The sequence below is a fragment of the Cinclus cinclus genome, chromosome 15 (assembly GCF_963662255.1).
Source record: "Cinclus cinclus chromosome 15, bCinCin1.1, whole genome shotgun sequence".
Taxonomy (NCBI): domain Eukaryota; kingdom Metazoa; phylum Chordata; class Aves; order Passeriformes; family Cinclidae; genus Cinclus; species Cinclus cinclus.
This window is the reverse complement of record NC_085060.1, coordinates 13,480,854-13,496,923: the sequence shown is the minus strand read 5'-3', so window position 1 is coordinate 13,496,923 and position 16,070 is coordinate 13,480,854.

The following is a 16,070-nucleotide window of genomic DNA, read 5'->3' as shown; positions in this document are numbered from 1 at the left end:
TTTTATGTTACTAAGTCGTGGTCGTCATACTGCTCTTCTTTTATTTTTGCCACTTTTGCCCTGATATCTGCTATGCCTAAAAAAGATTGCTGGGGACCACCCTTGACCCCAATAGATGGTCTTTTGGGTTTCGTGTATATATATTAATTAGAAAAATGAGCAGGTAGAACATACAGCATGCACCCACAGCAAGGACTCTCTTTACTGCTATTTACACACATACATTTCTACTGTCTTCACAATCTTTTTTTACCTATCAAAAGACCTGAAAAGCCCAGGGAACATGCTGGAAAAAATGTTTCTATTACAGAATCTTTTAAACATAAAAAGTAACTCAAAGCAAAGACTGAGCACTTGATTAAGTAATTTGTTGCCAAAAACTCAGACACCGATCCACATTTCACAACAGGCTTACCTGTAAAAAAAACTCCACTGGGAAGAGTACTCCACTAGGAAGGTTCAATCAGTGACCTTGGGATAAAAGCTGGAATATCTCTAACCACAGCCACTTGAAAATCAAGAGTCAGGATTAAAAACAAATGCACACAAACAGAAGTCTTGGGATTGGGGACAGAAAAAGGTGTCTCCTCTTTGTTTCAAATTTCCACTTACTCTTCCATGGATGAGAAACACAGGAAATTACTTCCTTATGGATGCTGAGAGATACTCCTGAATCTAAGAGCTGAGGCCTTAAGGAAAACTCCAAACCAGCAACATTTGTAATAAAGTAACACTTCAAGATGCAAAATAAAGACTTTTCACAAGTATCCACCCAGCCCCTTTTCCAAATGAAGACAAAATTCCCAATTTCCTCGCTTTTACTTCAGAACATTCCCCAGAAAAAGATCCTTTCTGACTTCCCTTTGCTATCATGTTGTTTTCCTCTGCTTCCCCCTCCCTTTTACCTATTTTGTTCTTTAGATGTAAATCTCAGCTGTGCTGATTTCATCACCAGTTCATAATATTTTTACATTAATATTTTACATTATAAAAGGCTGTATGAAGAAGCCTTTACTGTTATTTCTTGTTTTTGCCTAAGAGACAACAATGTTGCTTAGCACAGTGCACATTTACCACACTATAGGGAAGGTATGGTACAGCTCTGCATGTGCCCTGTATCTGCATTCCTTCTCTCCACCCCCAGCTGTGGATGTCTGACTACTGGACCCTAGGCATGATTTTAATGGGTGATTTTTATAGGTGTGACAGCTGGAGTAAAGTACTTAGCACTTGAGAAAATCAGGTCTCTTGGCTCCAAAGCCAACCTGGGCATTCAAAAATCATTACTCAGATCCTAAAATATAATGACATTGGCTTAGCAATAAAGATGGGTATAGATATTAAAGGTTTTATTTGCCTTATGGTGTTTCTGCCTTTTGCATCTTCTAGCCTTCTTTTTTTTTATTTTTTCTTATTTATTTTTTCTCAGCAAGGAGAATTAGGAACTGTGTTTTAAATGGAAACAGAGAATCTTCCCATAAATCATCTGACTTCTAGAGCTAGGATCTTAGGAAAAGTATACAACCTCATCATATTGATGGTTCACAGGTTCCTTCCAGGTAAAAAAGGTATCAGAACTGTCTTCTCCCCTCCTGGATCCTGTTACCCAGTCTTTCCCAGTAATCACAAAGGGGAGACCTACATTCAATAAACATGCACATTTGCATATGGACTTACAGACCTACACAGAATATATTTCAGAGGAAACCTCTTACATCATCAGAACTGTCACACTCACTTCATGGAGCCTGAGATATTAGAGGATATCTGTGCCCTTTGGCTGTATGAGACATCAAGGCTCTCCTAAATGCATATCTGCCCAAGTTTGGGATGCAATGATCATCAAGAAGTCTGAAGCCTGGCTGTACATGAGGCCTTGATGCAAAAATTTCCAAAGCTCTGGGGAAAGTATAAGGCAAGCTTTGTGTCTTATTCATTTTGAAGGTGGGAGATGAGGGAGTAGAACATTAACTGTATGTATTCCAACCCATCAGCAAGTCTAAACCAACTTTGTCCTTCAACACTCCTACACAAAGCAGGACAAATTAACCCTAAGCTGATAAAAGCCTACCAGACATCAGAGAGGCTGATAAGTGGCACACTACAGATGGACTTGCAAGCTCTCTCTGGAATTAAAAAATGCAAATGATTCTAGAGAGAGGGGGAGATTTAAACATACATTAATATATTTCAAATTTGCCACATTCTTTGAGTTTCGTTTTTTAATTCTTTTCTGGGACAAGGGGGCTGGAAAGGTGACCTGCTGGTGTTAATAATCAAATATAGTCTTGGCCTGAGACAAGACTCCATCCAGACTCTGAGGATCGAAAACTGGAAGGAAGGTCACACTTCCATCTCCTCCCTTATCCTTCAGAAGTGACACCTCTGCACCGCCTGGCAGTAGCTGGGCCAAAAGGCAGGATTTGGTGCTGTTACACCTCCCTGGAATGAGCACTCAACAGGTGACTAACCTGAAAGCTTTCAAGAACCATCATGGCTGTTTCCAAGCCATTCTTCCAAATCTACCTCCTTTTCCAACAAGTTTTCCAAGAAGTCGAGAAGCAACGTACATTACTGTGATAATGCAGAGGCCCACAGCCCAGGCATCAAGACTTGGCAGCTCTCTTCTGATGCTTCGCTTCCAAAACTATAGCCAGACTCAGTTTTGGATGGAGGTGGTATAGCTAAGGACAAATTATGTTCCTACTGAAGTTAATGGAAGTTAATTTCCCCATCATTTTTACCTGTGTTGGATAACTTAAGGACATTCAGCTATCGGTGCAATCAGTGATGGAGTCAAAAAAAGGTGGGGAAAATGGGATGTACAGCCACTCTGAAAGAAAAAATTAATTCAGGAGCAAAGATCATCATAACCCATCCTAGTTAAGATAATTTAAGAAGCCTACCTTTATGTAACCTGGCTTGGGAAAAGATATGCACACTCACTGCCTCCCTTTCCTCCCTGCAAAATCCCCATGCTGCTCTAATAAGAGTCCCCTAACAAACTAAACATGCAGCTTTTCAAAGAAGGCATCAATGCCCTAAAATAAATAATCTTTTAAACCCTTGTGCATTGCAGCACTTTCTGGGCCTTAGGCAAGGAGAAAACAAGACAAACTGCAGCTGTGAAATATGAAGTAGGACAGGAATGAGAAAACATTCCTTTCTCCTGAGGAAGCAAGTGTTTTGATCTACCAGTCTAAATGAGGCTTTGCAAATCAACTGCCTCATACACACACCGAACAAGGAGGAGCTCTTGCTGAGCACACACAGTACTGACCTGCCAGTGGAAGCTGTCCCAGCAGTACCAGGAGATGAACAGAACTAGCAGGGGGTAAACAGCAGTCCTGCTCTTCCCAGCTCCTTTGCTGTTACTATTCTAATTCAGCTTTCCTCCGTGTCTGTATTCTGCTATGATCTTTTCTGCTTAGAAAGGAACCATGACTGTGCACAAATGCAAGAAAATATATCACATTACAAGATGTTTCTTAAGGTTTAAATATGTTTTAATCAGCAGGTATAAGGTGAGTGCTCACAGGAATTCTGGGAAAAGAGAAGTTGGTGATTTGGGAGCACATAGTGTAGCTCTCATTTTCCAGCCAACTCATCCCAGCATGACCAGGTACACTCAGCTCAGGTGCTCTATTGGAAGCACTGGTTTGGCAAGGTAGGAGGAAGGCACTGCCACAGCTCTTATAATTAGTAGCTTCCAAAGCCCACGCACTGTATCTAGCTCCATGTGATGTCTGAAAAAGGATGCAAGAACAAGATCCAACTCTCTAGTGTCAGTTCCTGGTTAACCATGAGGCTTTGAGTCCCAGCTGGGACACTGTACCAAGCAGCAGCAAATGTCATTGTGATTAGAGAGAAGGACCATATTAACACTGATATCTCAGCATATCAAAATACCTAGGAAACAAGTATCTTGTTCAGCTTAGATCAAGTCAGAGATATATAAACAACTGTAAGCAAAACTGAGCCACTGTCAGCATTCAGTGTCTCAGAGCCATCCCTGTCCTCTGGCCTCCCCAGCTGTCCTTCCTGTAACCAGTGGAACAGAAGACAACCTATATCTGCTCACAAGGGAACAAATGGAACATACTTTGGCAGTAAGTTAACTCGGCTCGAAGGAAACAATATTGAGCATTCCAAAAGCAAGTAATTATACTCTACCTAACTAAAGTTGTCACTCTAGAGAGTCTTGCATAGAAGAATGAAGACTTGCTCATTGCAGTCCTGTCATCTCTGAATATATCTCTCTTCACTATTTAACTTCTTTGGACACAAACTCCCTTGCTGTTGTTTGTGTCCAAGTATAAACAGGGCCTTTTTGAAGATGGAGACTTCCAAGCTGTAATAAAGGCTTGGAAGGTTGTCTAGCACTGCTGCAGTCTCTTCAAGAGCTTATGCATCCTTTACAGAGATGTTACTTCACAACTTTTTAAAGCACCTCAATAGATTTTGACAGATATCCCTACACTTCATGTTAAGTACCAGCATGCCAACATGATTGCTTTTCCTACCTAGTCAACAATGAAAACATAAGGAACACTGCACTGACATGTGCAGACACCAACTCTTAATTTCTAACAATAGTTGCTTCTGGTCATTTCTGATTTCCCTCACTCATCAGAACCTAGTTGTTGCTGTCACTTATCTTCCAATAGAGTGGCACGTGTAATTTCTAGGGAAGAAACTAAAAACTTGTTTCAGATTCAATCAACCCTGTCAGTATCATATCTGTCAAGAGAAGAACCAAGTAGGAACACCAGAACCTAACTTGAAAGGTTTGCTGTTTAACACCACATACTGCTGTAATCATCAGAGTGTACAAGCAAGGTACAAGCAGAGCAGATTTTTTCTGCCAGCCACTAAAAGATGATAAACATTTCTTTAAGTCCTCTCTGCTATGCATTTACACACACCCTGCAGATACTCTTCAGTCCCAGCTTGTGTGACTTGGAGGTATTACAAGACTTGATAAGAAGACAACTATTTTCCTTCATGGCTCTTTCTGAAGCTTCAGTAATTCAATGTCTTTTACCATGAGCTGAAAACAAAACTGTTCTGGTATTTCAATGCAGCTAAATCATTCTGAAGCATCATCCACATTTAAATGGGAATCTTTCCAATCAGGACAGGTAAACCCTGTAATTATTGTACTAAGCTGAGATGTGACAGATTCAAACACTAGTCCCTGATGTGAGACGAAATTGTCCTGACAGATGAAAGACTTTTAACTTCTTATAGCTGGTTCAGAGCTTGCTCTAGCTCTGCATGACTCTGTAGGACCACACTCATAAGCAAATGCACCTATGTGAACAACTTCCATGTGTGAAGCTGGCAGAGCAGCAGCCCATGTAACGGCCTGGCAATGCTCCTCTGGTCAGTAAGGGCTCTACTTCACAAGGATTAGATCCTCCTCAATCACTGAGGAACTGACGAGTAGCCAGAAATTTGTAAGCATGTCTTATGTACTCAGATCTCTGCCCAAGTTCAGCACTTCAGCTGAGAAGAGCCAAAGGGGACATTGTTGTCAGCTTTCCCCTCATTATTATGTAGAATGCCACATCTCCCTTTTCTTCACCTCTGTTTTACACCAGCACACCACTAGTATGTGATAGTGTCCTAAACAAGAACTCAGAAAGTAAGGAAGAGGAATTCCATGATTCTACTACCCAGAGTGATTTCTAGGACAACCTTCCATATCCCAGTGTTCAGCTTGGTCCTCAAGATAATTTTTTCCTCTATGCATATCTCAGGGACTTCTAGATTTTACAGCAAAAATATTGAAATACAGATTCACCCAGAAACTGTATGAAGTGCAAACACACACTGTTACTCTCCTTTCTAAAATATACACGTGTGAGATCCACTTCTGCTGGAATTTCATTTGATCTCAGCACAACTTACATGCATGCTGACGCCAAAAAGAAGCCTGCTACTCATTGTCTTAATTTTAGGGAAAGAAGTCCAGCTTTGTACTTCCAGTGCTTCCAAAACAAGAAAAGGATAGCACTGAAGAACTCTGCTGGCTCTGCTGTACTCTCAAGCACCTGAGACAGGGATGGGAAACAACCCGACTGTGCAAAATCCCGTTCCACAGTGTAATTAATTTTCATTTTCCCTGGCCCTGGAGTGCTTGTCTCCTTCAGTCATAACTGAAAGAAACAACAGAAAGCCCTGGAGGCAAGGGAGGGGAGGCAAAAGGAGCTGCTGAAAGTTGTTCTCCGTGTTGGCTCTACTGCTTGTTAGGTAACTGGCAAATTCTTTTCATCACAAAGGTCATCATAAATAAATTCTGCGTACAGATCAAGTTGAAACCAACCAATCAGGAGAGTCAGCCCCCAAAATTACAGCCTCACTGGATCTCCCAACAGCCTTGAGGGACCTGTTCTATGCCCATTCTGCCATAAAATGCTCTTTCACTGGGGTACCACAAAAGCCCGACATCAGCTGAGACCACAGCCTGTCACATTGCTCACTACGGCCTCACTGCTTCCCCACACCCCAAACACCTCCAGTTCCCCCTGCACCCCCACCATGGGCAGCTTGGGGCTGAATCTAGCACAGCCCCAGTATTCCCAGTGCTGGTGCAGGCTTGGGAACACAGGGCACAGCATTAGCCATGCCCCACTTCCCTCACCTGGAAAATGGAAGGAAGCCAAGATTCTATTTCCTAGAGAAGGCTGTGGACTGGGTGTTAGCTCAGGATCTGCCCTGCATCCCTGACAGTGATGAAGCAGGAGATATACAGGTTCTGAGCTTTGTGTGCTCTGCCTCTTTCAAGACTATGGGCAACAGGGCAGAAGCACGTGGCTTGCTGGCTACCAGTTGAATTATCCTGACTTGTACCTGGGGAACTTGACAATGAGCAACATAAGTACTCACAAGAATTGTTTTCTAATTAGCCATGCACACCAAAGGAAGAACCATACAGCTAATAAGCACAAACAGAATCATCATTCAATGAGACTTTATTAGGTACTTATGACTGAGACTGTAGCCATTTGTCCTGACAGTAAGCTTATGCAAAACTGATGCATGGTGTCCTTTAAATCTCAACTGGTTTAATTAGACTAGCTGAAGACATTTGATAACCCAGCCCTTTAGCCTGTCTAAAAATAATCACATTGTATGTCCTATTTATTAATTTTGATTTGTATCAAGATACTCTTCTGTTTCTCTAGGGGACATTTGCAAAAGTTAAAATGCACAGCCAGCTAATAAATCCATCCAGTACCTAATGAAATGACCTTCCAAGGAAGTAAAACCCCATCACCCTGAAAAACCAGAGAGGCCTTTGTTGGATTTGCTAAAGATAACTCCAGCTTGAAAGATGGCATCTCTGCCTGAGAGGCTGGAAAAAGTAGTGGCTATCATGTTTGAGCAAATTATTAAAAGTGACAGTTATCTCTGTATGCTTACAATTGGAACTTCTGATTTCATAGACTGTAACAAATGCACTGCCACTGTTCTGAATGGCCTAGCATTAATAAAGCAAACCAATTTTGAGTGCTGAAGGCCAGAACCTCAGGGACAGCAGATGGTGCCCAGGATACCCACTCCCATATTAGCATAAGAACAGTATGGAGTGGGTCACAGATTGCCTTTGAGCAAGCTTTCAGCTGTCCACACAGTCTCTGCTTCCTACCAAATGAGACACCGCCATTGTTTGGGATTTTTAATTTAGGTAATTGGTGCTTCGTGACATAAAAAGTATTTCACAAACAAGGCAAGCAATAAAGAAATCTATCTCCTTTGTAACTACCTGCACTCCATAAGCACCTTATTCAGACTCTGCACATGCAACAAAAGGAAATGAACAGTCCTTGTTCACATGTGTTAAAACACTTTGGACAAATTACTTAAGAGTTCCTTAAATTAGACCTTTTTTTTCCCCCCTAAAATGGCTTCTAATTTTGTGTGCAATTACAACTGTAATTCCCTGTAAGCACGAATGGCATATACATTGATTGCCAACTAGATGCTCTCATTGAGAATCAGAGCAAATCCCAAATAGAAAATTGGAAACTGTGCCTCAAATTCTTTAAAAAGAGTATGATGAAACCCATATGCTTACCTGGATTCAGAATTAAGACTGTCATGATTTCAAAAGAGGCAAAACTTCACACCATTCCTAATTTAAGCCTCAGAGTTAAAAAGCAGCTGAGGACTGGACTCTCCAGAGAGAAGTTCAGAGTGAGATTCAGGATATCTTATGCAAACTTTTATGAGGTATTTTGCCCTTTCTAGACAATACAGGTAAATTCCACTTGAAATAAAGTCTCACAGAATGTGTGTTTGATATCTTAGCATCAATAATGAACAATGCCTTTGTGTTTACATATCTGTCTTCTTGGCTGAGTTAATTCAGATTTCTGAAATAATAAATCAATAATTAACTTCTGATTTCTGAAAATATGACTCTGTAGTCCTCGTATTTTGTGCTCCTTGGACAGGGATCTTCAGCTGAGTTTGTTTCCTGGCTGTTTATTAACCATCAAGAGAATCCTTCAAGTCATCATATGCATCAGTCAAATCAAATCTGAAAAACCTTGAGGAAGAACTCCATTTTTGAAAAAAACAGAAAGCACATTAATTGACAGATTCCTGACTACTTCACAAGATCTCTGCAAGAAAAGACACAGAAGGGCAGAGATTTCTTTTTTTCCCCTCTCCATCTGAGAAACAGGAAGAAAAAAAAAGAGGTGTTACTTCCACTACCAAACCTAAAGGATTAAACACAAGTTAAAACAATCCACACACATATTGTGTGCCATATACCTCTTCCTTAGCACTGCACTTACTCTAGAAAATTATAATCACGGCTTGACCTGCTTGGATCCCCCTTGAAATCCCCAAGATGGGATTCTTTTGAAACAAAGACTGGTATTAAAAATCTGCAGGTCAACCTCATTGCAATCCACAAGTGCAAAGCTCCAGTGGTGACAGTGCCATGGATTCCCTAGATGGATCTTGGCAGGCTCAGCAAGCCTTCAGTTTCCCAAGCTGTTCTCCGAAGTGAGCCCAAGGAGGAGCTAGCAAAGGCAAGGCACTCCACACCACAGGCACACCCCAGATTCCAGACACAGCTGATGAGAATTACAGCAGCTGAGAACTACAGATTTACACACAACACAGACTGGCACAAGGAACAGACAAAAATCTTTTGTTGATGTTGCTGTTCTTGTTTCTCATGTAACACAGTTTTCATTCCCTAAAGCCAATGTACCAATTGCCAACTGAAAATAAGTCTTATCATCTTACTTGAATAAATACCAGTAGTTCTGGAGCTTGACTGGAAAATTCAAGAAGCCATATCTAAACAGTTAAAGCAAATAATTATTTCTGTATCTTGATCAGCACATTTCCTTCTCTATTAACTGCTTGAACATGATGAATTCTCTATAAACTTTGTGGAATTAAGGAAAATTTTTGAATAAACTGGAGGATATTTTGGGTCACAAGATCAATGGACTCCACTGAATTAAGAAGGTCTGCTCCTGGATTCACCTTCTGGTGTTCAGAACATGCCTAAGGATTTTGTAGTTGAGAGATGAACTATGAAAAAAAACCAAGGGGAGGGACTAAAAGTTGGTTCCTTATGTAATCTTGAGCAGGGCTGCTTAGGGTTTGATTTTCTGAACTGTTTGGCTTCAAGAAAATTCCAATTTTCAACGAACTTTCTTCCAGTCAGATAATTCTGAGGATGGAATTTCTAAAACTTATTTCAAACGAGAATAACAATCTTGCCACTGGAACATGGCCCACTGAAAAGACCCTCTGCTTAATACTCAGTGTTGTTTAACAGAGAGAAAAATGCAAATCTAGCAGAATTTCTGTCCTCTGCCTTTGGGGGAAGAACTTTCCACTATTGCAAGTGTCTCCTAAGTGGTTTCAGAGGGAGAGAGGTAGAAGCAGAGCAGTAGTAACTCGTGCTGGAGGAGAAGTGTTATCTTGTCCTGTCAGTGCTAAGACTTTTTATATTCATCACAAGAGTGAGAATGAGTGAAAGAAGGAAGACAAACATTACAGTAAAACACTATATAAAGATTTTACACTGCTTTCAGGATGGATATTTATAGCCAGAGTAGGGACAAGACTGTAAAAGTATTATTTTTATATGTTTTCTAATATCTCATTTATTCTTCTCAAATTCCATTGGGGTGATCTACAGAAAAAACCTACACTGCAGCCAAAGCACTGCAGTGTAAAAACTGTTCTGTAAAAACATTAACATTTTTTTGCTGGCAAATCTGCTCTCCATCATATTTCTCATCTTTCACTCCTCAGTTCCCAAGATACTAGAATTTTCTCAGTTCTGTGGTTACCTAGAGTTTTCTCTTGGAGTCAAGCCTCAAACACATAATGAAGAAAACAAACAACTATCAAAAATCCCCTAAAAAACACCCTTTCACTTATTATTCCCTTATTCTTCCTGTGCAGGCTCAGAGCCAAAGATACTTCAGCCACCACTGGGGAGATCAGTGGTAAACATCGTTAGCTGATAGCAGAGGAAAAAAATCTTAAAATAAACAGGTCTTCAAGGTTTAATTTCTCCCCTGATAAATATTAAAGAGGGGCAAAACCAACAGACCTCTTTATCTCCCCTCATCGTTAATTAATAATGTAAGCACTAATCTGAAAATGAAAATGGACAGTTTCTTTGATCCTATGAGAAAGCCCCACAAAACAAGCAGAAGGTTCCTGCCCCATCTGTCACATGGCTGCCATGATTTGCAGGTGGTATGGCAGAAATGAAATCCTACACTCTGATGAAACCTCATGTCCAGTGCACTCTGTGCTGGAAAATGGCCTAGGCAGACACCTGTCTGAAGTGCCTTTCTGAATATGCAAGAGGAGGATATTCCATTTCAGTTCTTGCAGCTATTACGGAGTCCCAGTGAAATGGTCATTAAAGACTGTCAGGCCAAAATGTGCTGCACTTATGGAGCTTTTGTATGATTTGCCTCTAGCTGTCTGTAAAGAGTGAGGATGATACATAGCATCCTTTTTATAGAGATCTCAAAGAAATAAATAAAAATAGTTTTCTATCTGGAAGGTGCAAAGTGCAGGTAGATGAAGTGAAAAATCTAGTCTTTCACAGCAAGGTAAGAGAAGAATTTGGGACAGACTCCAAACCAGTTGATAGTAGTCCTGTGACCTCAGCACTAAACAGGGACCTTCCTGTACTTACAGCCTCTTTCTCAGAAAAGTTTGTCCTGCCAAGGTGTACTCCAAAGACTACCACTGGTTTGGGAGTCCTGCTGCAGGAACTTGTGTGGATGAGCAGAGAAGGCTCCTTCAGTAACAACCTTTCCAGGGCTTCTTGACTGACTTGCTTGGTTTTGGACTCTTCCTGACTTCTAATTCAATCTGAAGTTCTGTGGCTCATTGTTACTCAGCAGTAAAGTGTTTTCCTTAAAACAGCTAATCAAACTTTGATGAGGCCCTTGAGCAACGGGAAGATTGATTAGATACATTAAAGGTTAGGTGTAGAGCAAAACTGAAGACCAGGGCATAAACTCCTATTGAGTTCAGTAGAATTATGAACTGGTATTTCTATACATACATTTTCCCACTGCTCTATCCTGTATTTTTATGTATTTATGTAACTACCACAGCATCCTGAAAGAGGGAAGTGGTAACATCTCCCATGTTTTGCTTAGGTCCATACCCTACACATTTGAACTAGTTAACATGGCAGAAAAGTTGCAATGATGCAGGCTCTGCACTGCCCATCAGCCCCGTACTATATGTTCACCCATAGTTGGGATGAAATGGATATTTTTGATGGTGAGGGTTGGGAGGAGGGCAAGGAAGAGAGCTTGTCCTGCAGACATTCAGGAGTGACCACCTGTGTGTGAAATAGAAGCTGTCAGCAATGTTTAACTCATGGTGCAGACGTAAATGCCCCACTCGAATACTTATGTCCTTAGCAATACTTGCTTTCTTACTCCCCAAAATCTTCAGCAGTGAACACGCTCCATCCCTAGGTAGCCTGTTGTAGAATTTACTATCACTTCTGCTGGAAAGTGTACTTAAATTGATAAGAATAAACTTCAGAAAAAGATACCAATCTGTGTGCTGATCTATGAAGGCAAGAAAACGAGCTACAGTGTGGGGAAATTAACTGACCAGCAATTGTATCCTATTGTATGGTCTTTATACTGACACCTGAGCCACACAGGACAAGTCATAGCAGGCTAGAACAGCAGAGCAGGTGACCCTCAGACCTACTTGAATATTGCAGTCCTTATGCTACCACAAAAATAAAACATTCACACTAACTGCCAGACAGCAGGTCAGTTTTTCCAGCTGATCCTCTGTCTTATTAGGTAAGAAACATTGTTTTGTTATTGCTCTCTGCTAAGCTATGCACAAATCAGCCATTAAGGACTAGACAGAAATTGTTACTGAAAATTCAGTGTTTCACTGACTTTTTAATACATCATCATGTGTACATCAAAGTACATTAACCTGCTTGAACCGATTGGAAAATATTTTATTAATGAACTCCATACTACCTAACAACAACATAAGAGAAAGGAGCAGTGGACCAGGACTTGGGAGGGATGGCAAAAGTTAAATACAAATTTCTCAACTTCAGAACTCATAAATGCTGCATTTAGGAGAGGGCGTTATCCATTATTTCACCTCCTACACAGTTTAATTTCTGTTTTGCTTTGGCTGACACATGTTCACAGAATCACAGAAACACAGAATATCCTGAATTGAAAGGAAACCACAAGCATCATCAAGTCCAACTTGATGGCCCTGCCCAGGACAACCCCAGTAATCCCACTATGTGTCTCAGAACATTTTCCAAATGCTTCTTGAGCTCTGTCAGGCTGGTGCTGTGACCACTTCCCCGAGGAGCCTGTTCCAGTGTCCAACCCCCCACTGAAGAACCTCTTCCTAATATCCAGCCTAAACCTCCCCAACACAGCTTCATGCTGCTCCAGAGCCCTTGTTTATGAGGCCTAGTGACATCTGAAGCCAGTGCAGATATCCATACGTTCCCCTTTTCTTTCCCTTTCTCTTTCCCAAAGAAATGTATAACTTCCACAGTGTTTGATCCTCATGGTCACAAGCTGCCTTGCTGATACTACTGCCACCCAAGGTTTAATATTGGGAAACTGTTAACACTGGTCAGTGACCTTTTCTTGGGGCACACTTGGTGTTAGGGAAGGAAATGTCTTAACACCATACAAATATGACAGGATGGATCCACTCCAAAATCAAATTAATCCCTTAGAGGAAAAACATGTCAACAAACAGGTTTCATTACTGAAAGTGCAAGAAGCTCCTGGAAAACCCCACAGGTAGAAAAGGGGACACATTAATTCAGCACTTCGTCCAGTCCAGTAACACAGCCCACAGTCTGTCACATAATGCTGCATTCAAAGGCAGGATTTAGGAGACAGATTCCTTGCAAGGCTACAGCTGTGACAATCTTAATTTCACATGAGAGTAAACCACATGGAAGATCTTAGACTTAGGAAAGCCACCTGTAAGGAAAAGCAACTATGAAAAAGCCCTTTTTACATCTCTTCCATCCTCACTCTATATATCAACCCATTCATGTATGCATTGTACCTACCAAGAAGATATAGAAGATTGAATCAGCCCCTTCCAAGACATGTATAGTGAAATGTAAGAGACACAAACTGGAACATGGGGAGCTCTGATTAGAATTTTTTCTCAGGGGGATGGTCAAACACTGAAATTGCATCAGAGGGGATCTGTAGGATCTCTGGTTTTGGAGATACTGCTAATTTAACTGAACCAGGCCCTGAGGAGCCTGCTAAAAATTTGTCCTGCTTTCAGCAGCAGGTTTGACTATATCAATCCCAAAAGTCACATCCATCCTAAATGATTTAGTGATTTTATTTGGGTAAATTTGGAACCAGACTCTACGTTCTTTCGAAATATTAATATATTGCTATAATACTTAAACTGACCCTCTCCACTGATCAAGAATAGAGACAAGCTGCCAGTACTCAGCTAAAAGGAATAATGGCACGACCCACAAAATACCCACAAGGGCCAGGACCCACACTAGAGACCTCTATACCCAGAAACCTCCTCCAGTGCACTCAATGAACACTTCATCCACCATGGACTCAACACATCCTGGAAGATTCTATACATACCCTGCTGTGCTCAACAGACCTTTGACTACAGACCCCTGGTTCCATAGTGAAGCCTTCTAGAAAGAAAGATTATTGGGGAGTTTAAAAAAAGAAAAAACCCAAACAAAACTATAGGATCTTATAATGTATCTTATTCTATCTGAAGGGCGAAGGCTTCAACTAGAAGGATAATTTCAATGGACTCAAGAGAGCACTGTGAGAGACTGAGAGTATTTACATATCCTGAAATAGTTATGATCTGATGATTTAAAGTGAGATCTGTTGATGCCCAAAGGTATTTTTGGGCCCATACTTTCTTCACTGACTGTTTTTATGTAGTTGTTTGCCAGCTACTGACAATCCATTTAGAAATATCAAGGAACATGAAATCTGGAGGTGTATCAGTGTGTGAGCATCCACTCCAAAACCCCTGTGAAAATAACCTTCAGGAATGGGAATCAGCCAGAGAAGCAGTTTGAAGCCATCTAAGAATAAATATTCATGGCAGCTAAGGATTTTGCATTTAATACCATTCTGCTAATGCAGATAAATATTCAGATTTCCCTGGCTTCTGCAGAGTAAACCCAGTTTTAAAGAGAAATCCCCACAACAGCATTCAAATAACATTGCAACTGCTGGTAAGGGTTTTAGGGGATGTGTTAGTTTTTACAGACCAAGATGAAATCTCAGGAATTTAAACATCTACATCAGACAACAGATGTAGAAAGACTCATGCTCTGTTATCACTGCTGCTGTGGCAGAGGGATGACTCTACCTGTACCATACTATTCACCACTATGCTGTACTTCTACCTTTCAGAATTGTACTTCATTCACAGGTAAAGCATCTCTCACTTATTCTGACAATTTTGCATTGAATACTATAATCCAAAGCCAAAATTTTACTACTTTTACTCCTACCCATTTGTCTCTGAGCTAAGGCAAATGTTTCTGTGCTCACAGTTGTGTGTAACTGACTCTGAAGTGATGGCTACTTTCACAAGACTCAGTTTACAGTGAAGACACACAGCTGAATTAGAGTTTACCATGCTATTGCAGCTGTCAACCACGTTACAGCAGCAGACCTACATAACCACCTAACCAGGTAGCACTTTCCAGCTGACCAAGAAGACAAGAGTTGCATCCTGTGCCTACCACAAATTCAAGTCACATCACAGGCAGAAGAGAACTCAGAATAAATTATTCAAAGGGAAGCAGAATCAAAGATTATTTCCGTTCCTCTGCAGATTCACAAGAAAAAGAATAACTGTATTCTACAGCCCATTATTAAAACTCTTCACAACTAACCACACCACAAGACACTTGCACCCCAGCTGGATGCTACGTGAGGCTATGACTGCAGGACCACTGAGATATAAATTAGGAGCTTAATTCACATCCTTCAGATCATGAACTTTAAACTGTTTTTAACACACTTTCAGACTTCATGAAAGGAAATGAGCAAGATGACAGATGGACTAGTTGCTTTTTATTTTTTTCATGAAACAGATCTCAGACTGCTTTAGCTCGCTGCGTCTCATTCCTTCTGTGCCATACCTTCATTTTTGGATGTCTCTTTAGACTGAACACTCACATTTTCTCTTCTTTTTTGTGACCATAGTTCCTTTAAAAAGTTCAGAAAGGAGGGCAAGTAGCTCCTAAACAATTCTAGCTGTCACACTTCTGGCTAGACAAAAAGGGGCAAGAGGAATGGAATTGGAAGGGGAAGTGCAGGCACAGGGCAATAATAGGGCAGGGGTTTTCTTCTCCAGTCTTTCACTAGTCTTAAGCAAATCCCTTATACATTGCTATACATTAAAGTATTATTAAATTGTGCAAGCTTCTGTCAGGATTTCCAAAGTACAATGCTCAGCTACCAGTGTACAGGTTTGAGGCATCAAAGCACTCTGGAATTCAAGGTGTTCAGCCCTCT